Source organism: Plutella xylostella, chromosome 25 (genome assembly GCF_932276165.1).
Source record: "Plutella xylostella chromosome 25, ilPluXylo3.1, whole genome shotgun sequence".
Taxonomy (NCBI): Eukaryota; Metazoa; Arthropoda; class Insecta; order Lepidoptera; family Plutellidae; genus Plutella; species Plutella xylostella.
In genome coordinates, this window is record NC_064005.1 from 9,407,862 (window position 1) to 9,423,152 (window position 15,291).

General features: G+C 38.1%; 1 protein-coding gene across 1 annotated transcript in view; it reads left to right on the plus strand.

The window, feature by feature from the left end:
- The window catches only part of LOC105384857 (contactin-1a), a 218,191-nt gene that overhangs the window by 162,950 nt on the left and 39,950 nt on the right, over positions 1–15,291 (plus strand). The gene's annotated exons all lie outside the window — the stretch shown is intronic.

Genomic DNA, 15,291 nt, shown 5'->3' on the forward strand with positions numbered 1-15,291 from the left:
TTGGGCTTTGTTTGATACATTTCGGGATCCAGATTTTAGTTGGGGCCTAAAAGTCGAACGCTGTTGCTAAATAAATGTCATTGCAAAAACTTCGTTTTGGAACGTGCTCCGCGTTATTTAGTTTTGTGTATCATATTTAGCTGGAAATCTGTGGTACCTATAAAATATTGACGACCGAATGGCGTAGTGGTTAGTGACCCTGACTACTGAGCCGATGGTCCCGGGTTCGATTCCCGGCTGGGGCAGATATTTGTTTAAACACAGATATTTGTTCTCAGGTCTTGGATGTGCCCGTAAAATGGCAATAGGCCCGCCCCCTATTACATTGGGACTAACATAACACTCTGGCGAAAAGTGGGTGCAGCAATGCACCTCTGCCTACCCCGCAAGGGAGTACTTTAGTACAAGGCGTGAGTGCGTGTGTGTGTGTGTGTGTGTGCTATAAAATATTTTTTAACGTAGGTACTTAATTAATCTGGTTTATATAATTTAGAGTATATACTCACAAATTACCACAGATCAAACACTTAAATTCGTTTGCATGATAAAAACATAAAAAACCATCAAATCCAAAATTCTTGTAAAACATTATTATTTCTATTCCAAACCATCGACAGCAGAAACTTGACCCTAAACAAATAAAGGTGACTTGAAAAGACGATCGAAGAAAGATTAAAGCGAGCCGAAGTTAAATTTGAGAAACAAGTAAACTTGAGCCGCAGAATCAATCGTAATTTATTCAAAGTTCGCCATCGACACTGGCGGCAGGTGCCACGCTAAACTTTGACTTTGACTTTAGCTTTAAGACGATGTTCTTAACATCAAGCTCAACTTCGGATATAGATTTTAATGACATACTTTTTTACTTCCCTTCTAGAGGTACCTGAGAAGTGGACAGGTGTTTAGCAATAACGCCGCCTTAGTAAGCCTGACGCCCGAATGGTGTAGTGGTTAGTGACCAAGACTGGTATGCCGAAGGTCCCGTGTTCGATACCCAGCTGGGGCACATATTTGTTTTAAGACTGTATTTGTGTCTGTATTATACTAGCAGTAGGTAGCTATCCGATACCCATATAACAGACTCTGCCTACCTTTGGGTCAGGTGGCCATGTGTGAGATCTCATCCTCACATATTTATTTATTGTAAATTTTCAGGTGCTAACTGTAGCCTCTTGAGTTAATTTGCACAGCTCATTTTCTGGTATAATATTATTTCCTTGTAATTTTGATTCACAGAATTGGCTTTTTTTGTAGCGAGAAATAAATAATTGACCATTCTTGAGCAAAAAACTTTGTAACTACATAACTGATGTTGGTTTTGTTTTCAAATTTACAAAGAAATGGCATTAAAAAGTATTGTGCTGCTGTAACTTTCGTCAAGTTTGCAAAATAATGCCGGTGCCGTGAGGTTTCATGGTTTTGTTCGGATTTTGTTACTTTCTCTTGGTAAAGAAATATGGCGCCTTCGTCTTTTAGCGTTGGCCTTTGTTATGAAATATTTGACACCACTCTTTCAGCATTTCATGGAATTTTCGAATGTTTCACGCAAATTACAATAAGTACAGTTTATTTGCACCAAAAACAAAATTAATAAGTGAAAACATTTAAAAAAAACAAGTATTCTTCTAAAATCAAAAACAGGTCTTATTTCTTAAATAGCAAATACTTAGGTGTGTCTCTCTTGACTCTTGGATAGAAAAGAATGAGTTTAAACTATTGTTTCGAAATATTTTTCAAGTCTTGATTATAGTAAATTTATTTCTTGAAATTAACAATTTACAGTCATAAACACTACAAATACACCACTATATATATATATATGGATATAATAACTGTGCAGAATAAATAAAGCAGATTTCCCAAACAGATAAATCAGAGATTGCAATCAAAAAGGGAACAAAGATGAAATCCGCAAACGGGTACTTGATAATCCCGATTAAAAGACTTGCACCGCTCTTTGCGTGGTAAGACATAGTGTTGAGAAAAAACTATCGAATAAAAATTAAATTTCATAGTAAGTATATACCTAAAGTGTGAGAAACGAGCAAGTTAAAATAATTATAATGATATGGCTTAGTGGCGCTATCAAATACTTATACATGGGATTTATACCTCGCAATAGTGTCAACTTGTTATTGATAAAAATAATTCGGTTATTGCATGGTTTTTTTTAACCTATTCAGGTGCATTAAAAATGTAATTCTTGTTTTAAACCTTTGGTAATTGTATGCAAATGCTAAAAAGTATGTTTATTTAATAACCAATATAACAAACACCTATTAGTAGTCAAATAAGCATACATATGGTAAAGCGACACAACATATTTTTCCACAACGTGTCACATCATTACTCCTCCCAGTTACTTTGAAGTGCAATAAAATAACATTTGTTTCTTTTGAAAAGCAATACAATTACATTTTTATCAATACGCCTATCGATATCAAGCACGAGGTATCTAAAGGACTTAAAGCTTATCGATAGAATTATGATCATTATGCATCTCTACACTGCCGGCCGCACTTTGAACCGGAGAGTCTTGAGATGTGATCGGGAGAGGTTAAGGATCATTACGATGCAAAGGTGCATTCGAAGCTGAATCAGCTAGTTTAATGGACAGGCCGAGAGTTTTTATCTTAAGGAAATTGTCTACTTGAATTATCTTTGAACATCTTCCTCTACGGATCTCTAGTTATATTATGTAGATATACTATAATTGTGTTTACTACAGTAATGTTTGTTGATGTCAACGCGTAGGTTTAAATTGGAGTAAAGCACTTAGCATACACTGTCTAGCCTTTAAAATATTCATCGATACCTTTATAACGCATTACCTGCCAATCAACATCTGTCATACATGAATTAAATCTGTTTATACACTCAATTACCAGCTGGTTTGTGCCACTCTGTCAAAGCAACAGATTTGCATACGCTTCCATTTAGGAAAGTGACTGTGTGCTAATCTAAAACACCCTTTACGGGTTACGAGATAAGAGTTTTAGTGGTAGCAACAGGGGAGTGGTTGGCAGTCAAAACATTTACATGTCAATTTCCGTGGAGGCATGGATGGTAATCGAAGTTGTGTACTTAGTCAATATAAATGCTCATTTACTCGATGAGCCAATGGTCTTACGCGTTTGTGAAGAGATCGTCTTTGCTGATGCTCTAATGGATCCGTGGGAACACTTGCACGGTAGCGAAATGTGGTAAACATAATGATTAGGTTTACAATTCAATCACTATAATAATTGTAATAACTTTATTCACGCTGACAGGATTGCATTCAACTAAAGTTAGTAACTTACATAATCATAAAGCAACATAATTGTTGAACTTGTTTAAAGTATCGAACTGGTGTCCTTGCTAGGTTGGCAAAAAAGTACATCAGTGTATATCCCGGACGAAGATAATTAAAATTATGTTATATCAAAAAAGATATAAAAAAAATTATTCCAATAAAGCTTTAATTTTTGTTACAGGTAAAACTACAGTCAAACATTTTTATATTATGAAAGAATTCTTTCTAAGATAAATTAAATAGATTCATCCTTTCGCCTCCCTTGAACCAATTCGTAGACGTATTTCCTGTCAGAGAATGTATTTTTTCCTGCGAACACTCTTAGATGTTCCTGTAAACATGAAAAACCTTATCTTAGCTACAAATAAGAGCTCTCCATCCAACTTAAAAGACATCTCAAAGAGCATTGTGAACAGAGTATCTTCCTGCTTCAGTTTGCAATGAAAACAGTCTCGAAAAACTTATCTCCTAACCATACGAATTGCTCTCAAACAACCTGAAAAAGTCCGAAATCAAAGCAAAAAACGAAACGCGGAAAATTCCTCTTTTATTTGAACGGATGCACAATAGAGAGCTGTAGGGTCCTCCAAACATGTTCTAGACGCATGTTTGCGGACTGCATGCGGCGCCGGGTACCGCGAGGGAGAAATTGTGTACGAAAGCTGTTTGCTCGGGCCTTCCTTCCTTCCTTGCACTAAACTTTTCAGGGTTGGGCAGGTCATGGCACGTTAAACTTGGGACTCGGTATTGTTCTGGTTAAAATATTACCAGGAAATTGGGCGGAGTAGTTTTCGTTTAACTGTCTTTGTTTATTCGGCACGCGATTGTCTTAATTAATTCGTCATTCTTTTTCACATAAATGTTTTGAATTCGGAACAATACCTGTAGTAAGAAAACAAAGTGTGCTTTCAAAATATTTTATAGAATTTCAGTAACCTTAAAAAGTTAAAAGTGAGAAAATATCGACACCACATTCACATGTTGTGTGGATTCACACTTGACAGGAGTTTTTCTGGGCGCGTCGTCTCGACTCCTTTTGATTTACAAATAAGATACGGCTTCAAAAATTTTACTTGAGCTGCAAGACGTATTCGCCATGTTTGATTTGGAAGCAAGTCTCTTGGCACAAAATTTTAGATTACAGATGTTTTTATTGCAATTTAAATACAGTTAAATATTGGAATTGTAAATACTTACCTCACCTTATTTATTAAAAATATACCTACTTGTTTATTTTCTGGTTTTATAGCCTTTTTCTATAGGGTATAGTGTATACCTAGATAGTATACAGATATTGGTATACAGATATTGAGACCTAAACGATATTATTATGCTATATTCGTATTAAAACCTGATACACCGATAAGCAACCCTGTATCCTGTACAGACAAGAAAAAAGCAAGACTAAACAACTTAACATTGAGTCACGTGCCTCAGGTGTAAGAGCCTGTGCTTTGTCACTCGGCTGTCAGCGCAAGAGGCGGCGTCCCGCAGGGCGCGTCCTGGCGCCCGGTTTGTTCGTCGTGTGACTGACAGCGTCTGCTCGTCTCTGTGCTTGTTGCGTTCACGTTTAGACTCTGTTTACGTTTGCAATTCTTATGAGATGGTGTAAAATGTTTTTTTTTGCTTAGATAAAAAGGAAGCTTTATTTTAAGCATATTATTTTTTGTGTTGTAAAATAATATTCACATTAAAAAGAGTATTTTACAGGTACCATTCCATAGACTAAAACAAAAAAAAAACAGAGTCTTTGCAAATGGCATAGCAATAAATATTTATCTCACTGTTAAACAACATAAAATCAACCAATATACTACGCGTTAATTTGCACGCAAAGTCAAACAAACAGTCCAGCATGTTCATCTGCTAAATTGGTCTGTGGAGCAACAATTGTGATTGCCGCATAATATTAACTTAACTCCGCAACTACTGCAATCAGATAGCGTCTTTATTCCTTTGTGATAGAGTTTAAAAGGTTATATCCAAGTTGTATGCTATCGTTAGTAGTAACGATACGGTTCGTAAACATTTCGATCCAGCTCAGCGGGTGGTCGAGTCTCATAACAATGAAGACGATCTTAAAATATCAACTGAATTGTGAATTGTGCGTATAAGGAATTGATTTTGACGTTTTTATTATTGGATATCAAAGAAAGGTGTCTCGATGTGTACTCGTATCTAAAAATGGAGAATTGACTTTTAGAATTTATGTGTTTAGGCATATAAATAATGTTGTTTCTAGTTTAGTTTTTAAAATTGGTAATATTTTTTTCTATTTTACAGGAAAACTTTATTTCAGACCGAATACGTTTTGCATAGACCTGAATAAAGTTTGGCAAGAAGTGTACCGTCAATTTATTTTGAAGAACGAAAGAACAAAATGATTAGAGACAACCTCACCGTCAAATGTTAAGGTTGACACGGATTACGTCGTTCGTTCGTTCATCAAAATGTAATACGACTGGACCCTTTTGAAGTAGCCTTTTGTTCCTTAATTTGTCGTTGGAGTATCTTATTCTGCTAATGAGTTTATTAATTGGATAATTTTAAATAGAACAATACGAATGGATCTTTTGTCTGTTACGAAATCAAATCCTTAAAGTATATTATTACATTTCTATCTTTATTTATAATTAATTATTTAATAGTTTATTTACATTATAGAGAACTTATATAAAAATCAGTACAACACTGACTTGGCACTATACATATACAACAGTCATTATTTTAGACAGATCGAATCACACGTTCGACAGTTTTAGAGTAAATAAACTCATCAAAAGTAATCCATCCATCACTTTCGGAACTAACGTGGTCTGAGCCAGATACTGAATACAAGAACATTCATGAAAACTTACTCAATAAATCTCTATAACTGCACATCATTATTATAATGTTTTCTAATAACTTTCGTAGACTGCTCAATCCAGTCATCAATGTCCAAGTAATCATTATACAATCAATGCAATTCTCATTAATGATTAAAGCGCTACTTCCTGCCGGTACTTAATTGTTGAGAGGAACGGATAATTGATACCCCATTTACACTCTCGCCTCGGCCCTCGCCTCCTCGCTCGCCTCGTCACTCGTGCGGAGGCGCGAATGTAAACACCCACTCGCGTGTGACGCGAGTGGGTGTTTACACTCTCGTGCAGAGTTCAGTTGTCTTTGAGCTAGCAACGATGGAGGACGTCGAAGTTTTAGCTGCAACAATAAAGAATTTATGTATGATCATCGATTACTTCGCCGTTTATGGACCGATTTTGAAAATTCTTTTTTTTATGTATTGGGTTGAGATCCCATGTGGTCCTATTTTTTTCAAATTTTTATTCCACCTCCAAGGGTGGGTAAAGGGTTAAAAACAGGCTATGAATTTCCATTTTGGGTACCTATTAACCGATTGTAGTTAATGTAATTTAGAAAGTACATAGGTACTTACTTACCTATATTTTTAACATTAAAAAAATATGATGGTGACCTTGAGCTGATCTGATGATGGAAACGGAAGGTAGTCAAGGGAACTTCTCAACGGTAGGTATATAGCAACTACTTCGTGTTTACTACTGACTAGTAGGACTTATAGGTATCATTTGCTTCTTAATTTTGATTGTCAATTATTGCAAATAAACTAAGTATAATAAGTAATAAAATAAAATAATGATAAAAAAACGACTTCAAAAAACCACTAAAACGTAAGAAATAATTTAAGGTTTAGACATGGTTTAGACCTATTCTATGTGAGAGTACTAATATATCTAAGCAGGTAAGTACTGCTTTTATTTCTTACGTTTTAGTGTTTTATTATTATTATTATTTTATTGAAATATTTACTTATATGAAATTAAATGTTTCGTCTTGCGACCAATCCATTATACAACTGAGGAAAAAACACTACGTTATAATTATACGACGACAAACACAACCTGCGCGGCACGATGGAGAAGCCAGAATGAAGCGGACGCGAGAGTGTAAACACCCGCTCGCGTGCGACGCGAGCTCGACGCGAGCTCCTTTGACTCGTGCCCCAAAAACCGCTCCGGACGCGAGCGCCGCGAGTGGCGAGGCGAGCGAGGAGGCGAGCCACGAGCGTCTGTTCACACTCGCGCCTCGCCCCTCGCCTTGTCGCTCGCCTCGCCACTCGTGCGAGAGTGTAAATGGGGTATCATAGGTACGATTTGATGCAATTAAAATAATGACCTAGGACTCCATAATATCGCGGTTAAGCACCGTTTTGTGTAGGAATGTGATAGATAGGTAATACAATTTCATTTCATTTTTTTTTTTCAAGAAAGCTGTCTTCAAATCTCATTTTAATCTTGTGCTTTCTGTAAAATAAATTCTAATAGCTTGTTCAAGCGATTAATAATCCATAGGTTTTGTGCTGATATTACGTTTATTTACAAAGAAAACTGAATATAATACAATTTATACAGATGCGTATCGTGACGAGTTCAGATTGAGAAGTGAAAATTCTACAGGCCTCTTTCAGAGGATTCTTTCATTTCTTTTGTTTCTAGTTTCCGCCGACCGCCACCAGGCAGCGCGGCGGTCGCGGCGCTGCAGTCGCGAACATACCGCCGGCCTTGGAAGAACCTACTTCCAACATCTAGGTCGTAATCGTAGGTGAAGCCGGTGATGATGATGAAGAGGGCTCTGGCTGGAGAGGCAGTGGGCAGATCTTCGAGAAGGCGCGGCGCACCACGCCCGTGGCGGTGCGTATGTCTGCCACCCGAGCTACTCCGTCCGTGCCCGGGAACAGCTGTACGATTCTTCCCAGTCGCCATCTCGGCGGTGGAAGGTTGTCCTCTTTTATCAGCACCAGACTGTTCATCGTGAGTGTGTCGTGGTTGATTTTCCACTTGGTTCGTGTTTGTAGTTCAGAGACGAATTCTTTTGACCATCGCCGCCAGAAGTGTTGGCGAAGCTGTTCGACTCTGTCGTATCTGTTGAGCCGGTTGGTCACGGCTGCTGTCAGGTCCTCGGCTGGTGGGGCGGTCAGGGGGCGTCCGATGAGGAAGTGTCCCGGCGTCAGCGGCGAGAGGTCGTTCGGGTCGGCGGAGAGCGGCGACAAGGGGCGGGAATTTAGGACGGCCTCGATCTGCGCTAACACAGTACTAAATTCCTCAAACGTTAATCGAGCATCACCAACTATTCGCCTCAGGTGACTCTTGCAGGACTTTACTCCCGCCTCCCACAAACTTACAAAATGAGCAGAGTAAGGAAGGATAAAATGAAATTGTATACCCTGATTAGCCGAGTGATCAATGACCTTTCGTTTATTTTTCTCACAGAGTGAGGGAAATTGCGTGTCTACGCCTACAAAGTTTCTTCCGTTATCTGAAGTAATCGAAATAGGTTTACCGCGTTCACTATAGAACCGAATGAGCGCTAGAACATAATCATTTGTCGATAAACCGCTTACTAGCTCCAAATGAATCGCTCGCGTCGAAAGGCAACAGAAACGTAGCAAGTAGGCAGCTATACGTTGTTTAGTGAAGTCAAATAACTCATCATTAGGCTGCGTACTCACTAAGCTCGTCGTATTATTTGTCGGTTTCATTTCAGGCAGTGACTCGAAATGCACTTGATTCGTCTGACTAGCTGGCTGGCAATCTCCGAGAGATTCAACTGGTTCGTTTAATGGCATTCGTACTGAAAAACTACCACTAGCTTCCCGTATTGTCGTACTAGTAAATAGATCCTCGCATTTTTGTTCGTCTAATGTAAAACTCGGTTTACTGTTATCAATCGTTTGAGTGAAGTTGCACTGAACTTGATAATTCATGCGCAAGTCAGTGTTTGGAATCGGCCCTGAAACTAACCATCCTAACTTAGAATCGATTAAGTAGGTACCGCTCGATAATCGTATTTTTCCTGATTCTATCAAATCCCAGAATAAATCAGAACCTATCAGCAACTCGACTTCTGAAGGAACGTGAAAACTAGGATCCGCTAACCGTATATTTTCAGGAATTCGTATATTTTGCACATCTACGCGGGTAGATGGCAAGTGTGAGGTAATACTAGAAAGTACAATACATCTTAAAGGTGTACTGTAATCCTGTACCTTTGATCGCATGGTGATATCGCATAAGTGACTCGAATTGGTGTGCTTGTTGCCTACACCTGTAACGTTTAGAGTGGACTGTATCAATTTCGTATTTAATCGTTTACTTAATTTCTCCGAAATGAAATTGTGTTCGCTGCCATTATCTAATAATGCACGGGCAGTGTGATACTTATTATCGTCACCGGCGACTTCGACTAGCACGGTGGACAATAAGACCCTTTTTAACAGCTGATCGTTATACTGCGAAGTTGTATTGGTTGGTTGCAACCCTAGTGTGCTAAACAATGACACCGACTCTTGAACTTTGTCGGGTAACACGCGGGTACTGCTATCGTTTTGATTCGTATGAAGTAGACTGTTGTGTTTCTGTTGACACTGCCGGCATGGCCCGAATAAACAGTCTGCTACAGAGTGACCTGCCCGTAAACAGTTCACACATAATCCGTTTTGTTGCACAATTTTAGTTCTTTCACCTACTGCAATGTTAAGAAAGTACGAACACGTAAACAAAGGATGACTTTTGTTACACATTACGCAGCTCCGTGGTGAACGTTTATCTGTCGACTTATTTTTATTAGTGGAGACGTAACTGTGTACATAATTATTTTGTGAAGATCCTTTCTTTTCGTGAACTGCTTTGCTTTCGGTTGTAACTTGTTTAACTGTGCTTTTTGAGTTAGATTGGTTCGCATTAACCATTTCTAAGAAGTCTGCCCTATTGCGAAGAAATGTCATCAAATCGTCTAACTTTAGTTTATTTGACTCCGAATTAGAAAGTAAGGTACCCTTGTGCTGTTCCCACTCTCGCTCTGAGCTCTCATCGAGTTTAGTAACAATCAAATATATTAGCAACGTATCCCAATGGCTCGTGGGCTCATGCAAGGTTTGAAGTGCACGTAGGTTCCTTAACACCGTATCTATGAGCTTCCGTAACTGCCCAGGGGACTCCTTACTAACCGTGTGAATGTTAAACAGTGATTTAACATGATTGTGAACTAGTAACCTATCGTTATGAAATCTCTTTTCGAGTAGCTCCCAAGCGTGCGTGTAATTATCCGCAGTAAACTCTAAAGCACTAATAACTTGAGAAGCGCTACCAGTTAGTGACGATTTTAAATAGTGAAACTTCTGAATGCTATTTAAATCAGTGCGTTCATGAATCATTGTTACATATGAGTTTCGAAACTCAAGCCAGCGATCATAGCTACCGTCAAAGGAAGGGAGTTTAATGTCAGGCAATTTTATATTAGTGAATGGAGCGCATTTGGCACTAGAACTAGGCGATTCATCGTCAAGCAAGCATTTAGCAACAGCTATGAGATTAAAATATTGTTCCTCAAATGACTCGCGGTAATCCAACTGCAACATAAGCTCATCCTCATCGGCTAATCCTTCTATATCGCTCTGAATAGCATTAAAACATTTGAATGTATCCTCCATCGACTGAATTCTAACGCTAACTTCGGTTTTTTGTAATTTATCTAACGTACTATCTTTAAATTTTGTAACGTACTTTTCGAATATAGTTAATCTGCATTTTAACGTACCTCTCTGTTTCTTAAGGTCGCTAATGCGTGGATTACAAGGTGACCTACTTCTACTAATATCCTCTTTACTCATTTTGGCAGTTTATAGAATGCAAGAGTACTCACAGTTATCCTGTGCTGCGCGCGCCAACCTGAGCCGAACAGCAGGGTCTCGTGTACTGAAAAGTGAGTGCACAAGCTATGTTAACACAGATCTCTGGCAAAGGGCAAAGGAATATGTAGAAGGAATGTCTTGACCGTGTTCTCGACGCCGCGCTGACTGCGTGGAGACCGCCTCGAAGTGGTGGGATTCTCGCTCGCCTCAGTGGGACATCTGCTTCTCTCGTATGTTTCTCGTTTCAGGATGCTCGTCCAGCGTATCTGGCGTCTGATCCAGTGGTTCTGACTCGTCGACTTCGTATTCGCCGCACGTACTACTGGATTCGTCGAAGTAGACGTGGCTCGATGACTCGTATATTGTATTTTCGAATTCTTCAATTTTCTTGTTTTATCCGGCTCGAAGGACCAAATTTATGTTCAAGCGATTAATAATCCATAGGTTTTGTGCTGATATTACGTTTATTTACAAAGAAAACTGAATATAATACAATTTATACAGATGCGTATCGTGACGAGTTCAGATTGAGAAGTGAAAATTCTACAGGCCTCTTTCAGAGGATTCTTTCATTTCTTTTGTTTCTAGTTTCCGCCGACCGCCACCAGGCAGCGCGGCGGTCGCGGCGCTGCAGTCGCGAACATAGCTTGTGTTCCAACTTATGATATGATAATCGGAGACCCTTAAAAAAATTAGGGGCGCTGATCAAGATGTCATACAAATTGCTATCGATTTAGCTGTCGACTAAAGTCGTCAATATTTGTACACACACATGTAGCACACTGATGCTGGATCTGAACGTTTGCACAATAAAAATTTTTACTTAATCCGGAAAGATACTTGAACAACATAATAATCCCTCTATTTTAGGAGTAGCCTCATGCCCAATAACAATATGATTGCGTAACAGTTTCTGTATGATTAATGACTGAATATAACTTAAATTCATTAAAAAAAATCGCGCAATGCTCGCCAGGCCAGCGTTATTAATTTGTTTAGGTGTTGTCAGTTACGACACTTCAATGCAGTGGGCGTCAATTGTACCCATTCTTGTCAAAGAACAATCATGTCTGCAGCAGACGTGACACTTCGATGCTTTGAAAACAACTCTGTATCGCATCTCTGTTCTTGCATCGATTGACGAGCTCGCTCTTTGTTTAGTATAATAGTGGATGCTCTACTCTACTTCTGGGAATACGTGACATTGACAGAGTTCTATGGAAGTTATTTCTCCATGAAGGTATGGTGACTTATGTTATTTTATATTCTCTTATCTTATAATTAGCTATCATGTATATTATCTCTTAGGTAGACGGACCTAGATTTGTAATTGTATACGTATACTTAGTAAAGTGAATTTAACAGATGAAAATCTTTGATTCCATCGCAGATAATTTCAGTTAATAGGCTTACGTAGGTATAAATAACTTGTGCAAATATGCATAAGGTAAGAAAATTAAAAAAAAAATGGAATGGATATTGATTAAATATATAGTTTGTGGTTTGCCATGTTTCATAAAATTTGGACAAACAGGTGGCATACCTGCACAGTGTACAGGCAGACCTCTCCTGCCAACTGACCTTTGTGTGGCCTAAGTTACGAGTGCTATGACTTCGTTAATAAACTACCAAGTGTCAGTTCTACAACATCGCCCATCTATGCGTCATCGTCAGCGTGACTCCCCCGCGCCCCTCCCCCCCCCGCCCCCGTGGGCGCCGTGATTGATGCTGGATCACTGTGTGGGTCTCATTGTGGATCACTGATCAATCATCACGGAAATGGGTTCCGGAACTCGAAATAAATTTATCGTCATCCATTTAAAAGTGACTAAAATCGATGTTTCCTGGTCTTTTAATTAATCCTTTTTTTAATTGTATGATGTCATCACAAGCCTTTAAATATCTAGGTAGGACAATATACCTACCGTTGCGTCGTATTCATGGATTTCAACTGACACATGGTCAACATTAGAGTGTTATTCACTCATTTAGAAACCCCTAACCAACCACTTCAAACTTTACAAATACGGAGCTATGCATCTGTATCAAAATAATAATGCTATCGAGGGTAGTCAACCACAACCAAAGCTATTTGTTTCTTTCCTTGAAATTCCTTCACATAGCTACTCGAGGGATTATCACCAAACCAAATTGGTTGAATATTGCCACCGACTGTAGCAGGCCTCCGACATAAACACTGGAACAATCCAACTGTTATTATAATATTAACCGAGCGTTTACCAACACGTGCCAACAGCTCGTCTAAGTACGCATGTAATATTCAATAAGTTCTCTAGATGATACGCCAACGGTATTCATACGAGGCTGTGAATTCTGAATACATACTTATGTTATGTGTTGGTACATACATATGTATATAGGGGTGGTATTCACTTGGATATTTCGTCGCAGGTGTGTGGAAGAGCGGACTGTGAGGCGTCTATGGGCTAAGCTACGAGCGTAACTTCAGCTTAAGGGAAATTCATGTTTACTAGAAATTTACAATAAACGCTAAGTTTTAAAAACAATTGTCTCAGATTTTGAAATCTCAAACTTGAGGTTTTAAAATGAATGAAATCGCCAAATAAATTCTTTATTCGCAGTGAAGTATTAATATTTATATATTATGGGATAAAACCGTGGAATTTGTTTCGTTGATTAATTAAATTATTGGTTATTTGGAGGCGCACTTTAAACCAAGAGTGCATGTGCCGTGCCGGTGGCGAGGAAACCCGGGTAAATAAAACAAAAATGAACATTCATTTTATTAAAAGCAATTGTATTCGTTTTTAATATACGCAATAAATTTCCCGACACAATTGCGTAAAATATTTATTATTTGCCAGTAATCAAAGCATCAACAATCAAAGAGTAAATGCTGAGTCAAACACAACGAAAAATGAGGCTAAAATTATACCTACCACCCTGGCAATTTTAAAAATTTTGTAATGCAATACCCTGACTATTAAGTGATAATTAGTTGGTTGACTAAATTAAATGTATTTCCATGGACACACAAAGCTTCCCCTTAAAAGACTATTGTGAATATAGTACACCGAAGCAGCCGGCTAACGCAATAGAACCACGTAACAGAACAGCGCTGTATTTCTGCACTATCCTCCTTTATAGTTTACTTTGTTAGTATAATAACATCACTGTGATAAATCAGATAAAAGCATAAAAGCTCGCTTTAGTTCAAGAAAATTACATTAATGAAGATGTTATATTTTGCGGTTTGCAGGCTACTTTGAATCACTGACTTCTGTCCTAAGGTTGCAGGTTTGGTGCTAGGCTTTACTTCTATGCTAAGGTCAATCCCTGTATTTATGAAGAAAATTGTCAAATTGTCTTAGCTACTCATTATTTTGTACACCAATGATAAAAAGATCTAGATAAAAAGATAAAAATTCGGTGTCTAACACCACTCACCAAAAGAATAATAATAACATAAGTACACAAAAAATAAAACAAAAAACTAAATTAAAATTAAAAGTGAAACAAACATCTAAACAAATTAATTCCTAAATCACCACACCTTTACATAATAAATCACCGTCTATCATTCTTGGTATACCGTCTTACGCCACACCAATAAACTAAGTTTTATCTAAAATTTAATTAATTTCTTTGCCATCGCTGGCATCAACTTTACCGATACATCAAAAACCATCCTTATTACTATTCTTATAGAAGTGCTTTAAGTTTGCATGGTGTCTATTCATGTTTTTAGGTTCCCAAAAGGCAGGAAGTTCAGAAATAGGTACTTTTTAGTGAATCAACTGTGAGAAGACGGATGACTGTGACTGGTCGGGTGACGTAAGCCGGAATCGGTGATATTTCATTTTGGTCTGTGATGTCATAGATATAGCTCCGAGTATTCGTAATTGTTACTAACAAAAAGTTGTGGTCACGCAATTCACCACTACAGCACAAGAAATGGTCGGATCTACCTAAACTTATACTTATTTTGTTTATGTATAATATAGGTAATATGTCTCCTATATCATACATAAATAACTCATCATCAGTGGACTGGCTCCCTATTGCGAACTTGTTTTGACAATTACTTCGTTTTGACTTCGCGATATCTATCTGGTCTCTATCAAGAAGTGAATAATACATACTTTATTCTAGCCATTACCAGCCACACCCGGTCTCAAGTCGTCGGTACGAAGACGAAATCACCTCAGCAATTTGAGTATCAATCATGGAATATGGCAAACTCTTACAACATCAAATAACGTCATTATAAAGATTGAGCATAACGAGAGGCTTTTGAAGCATA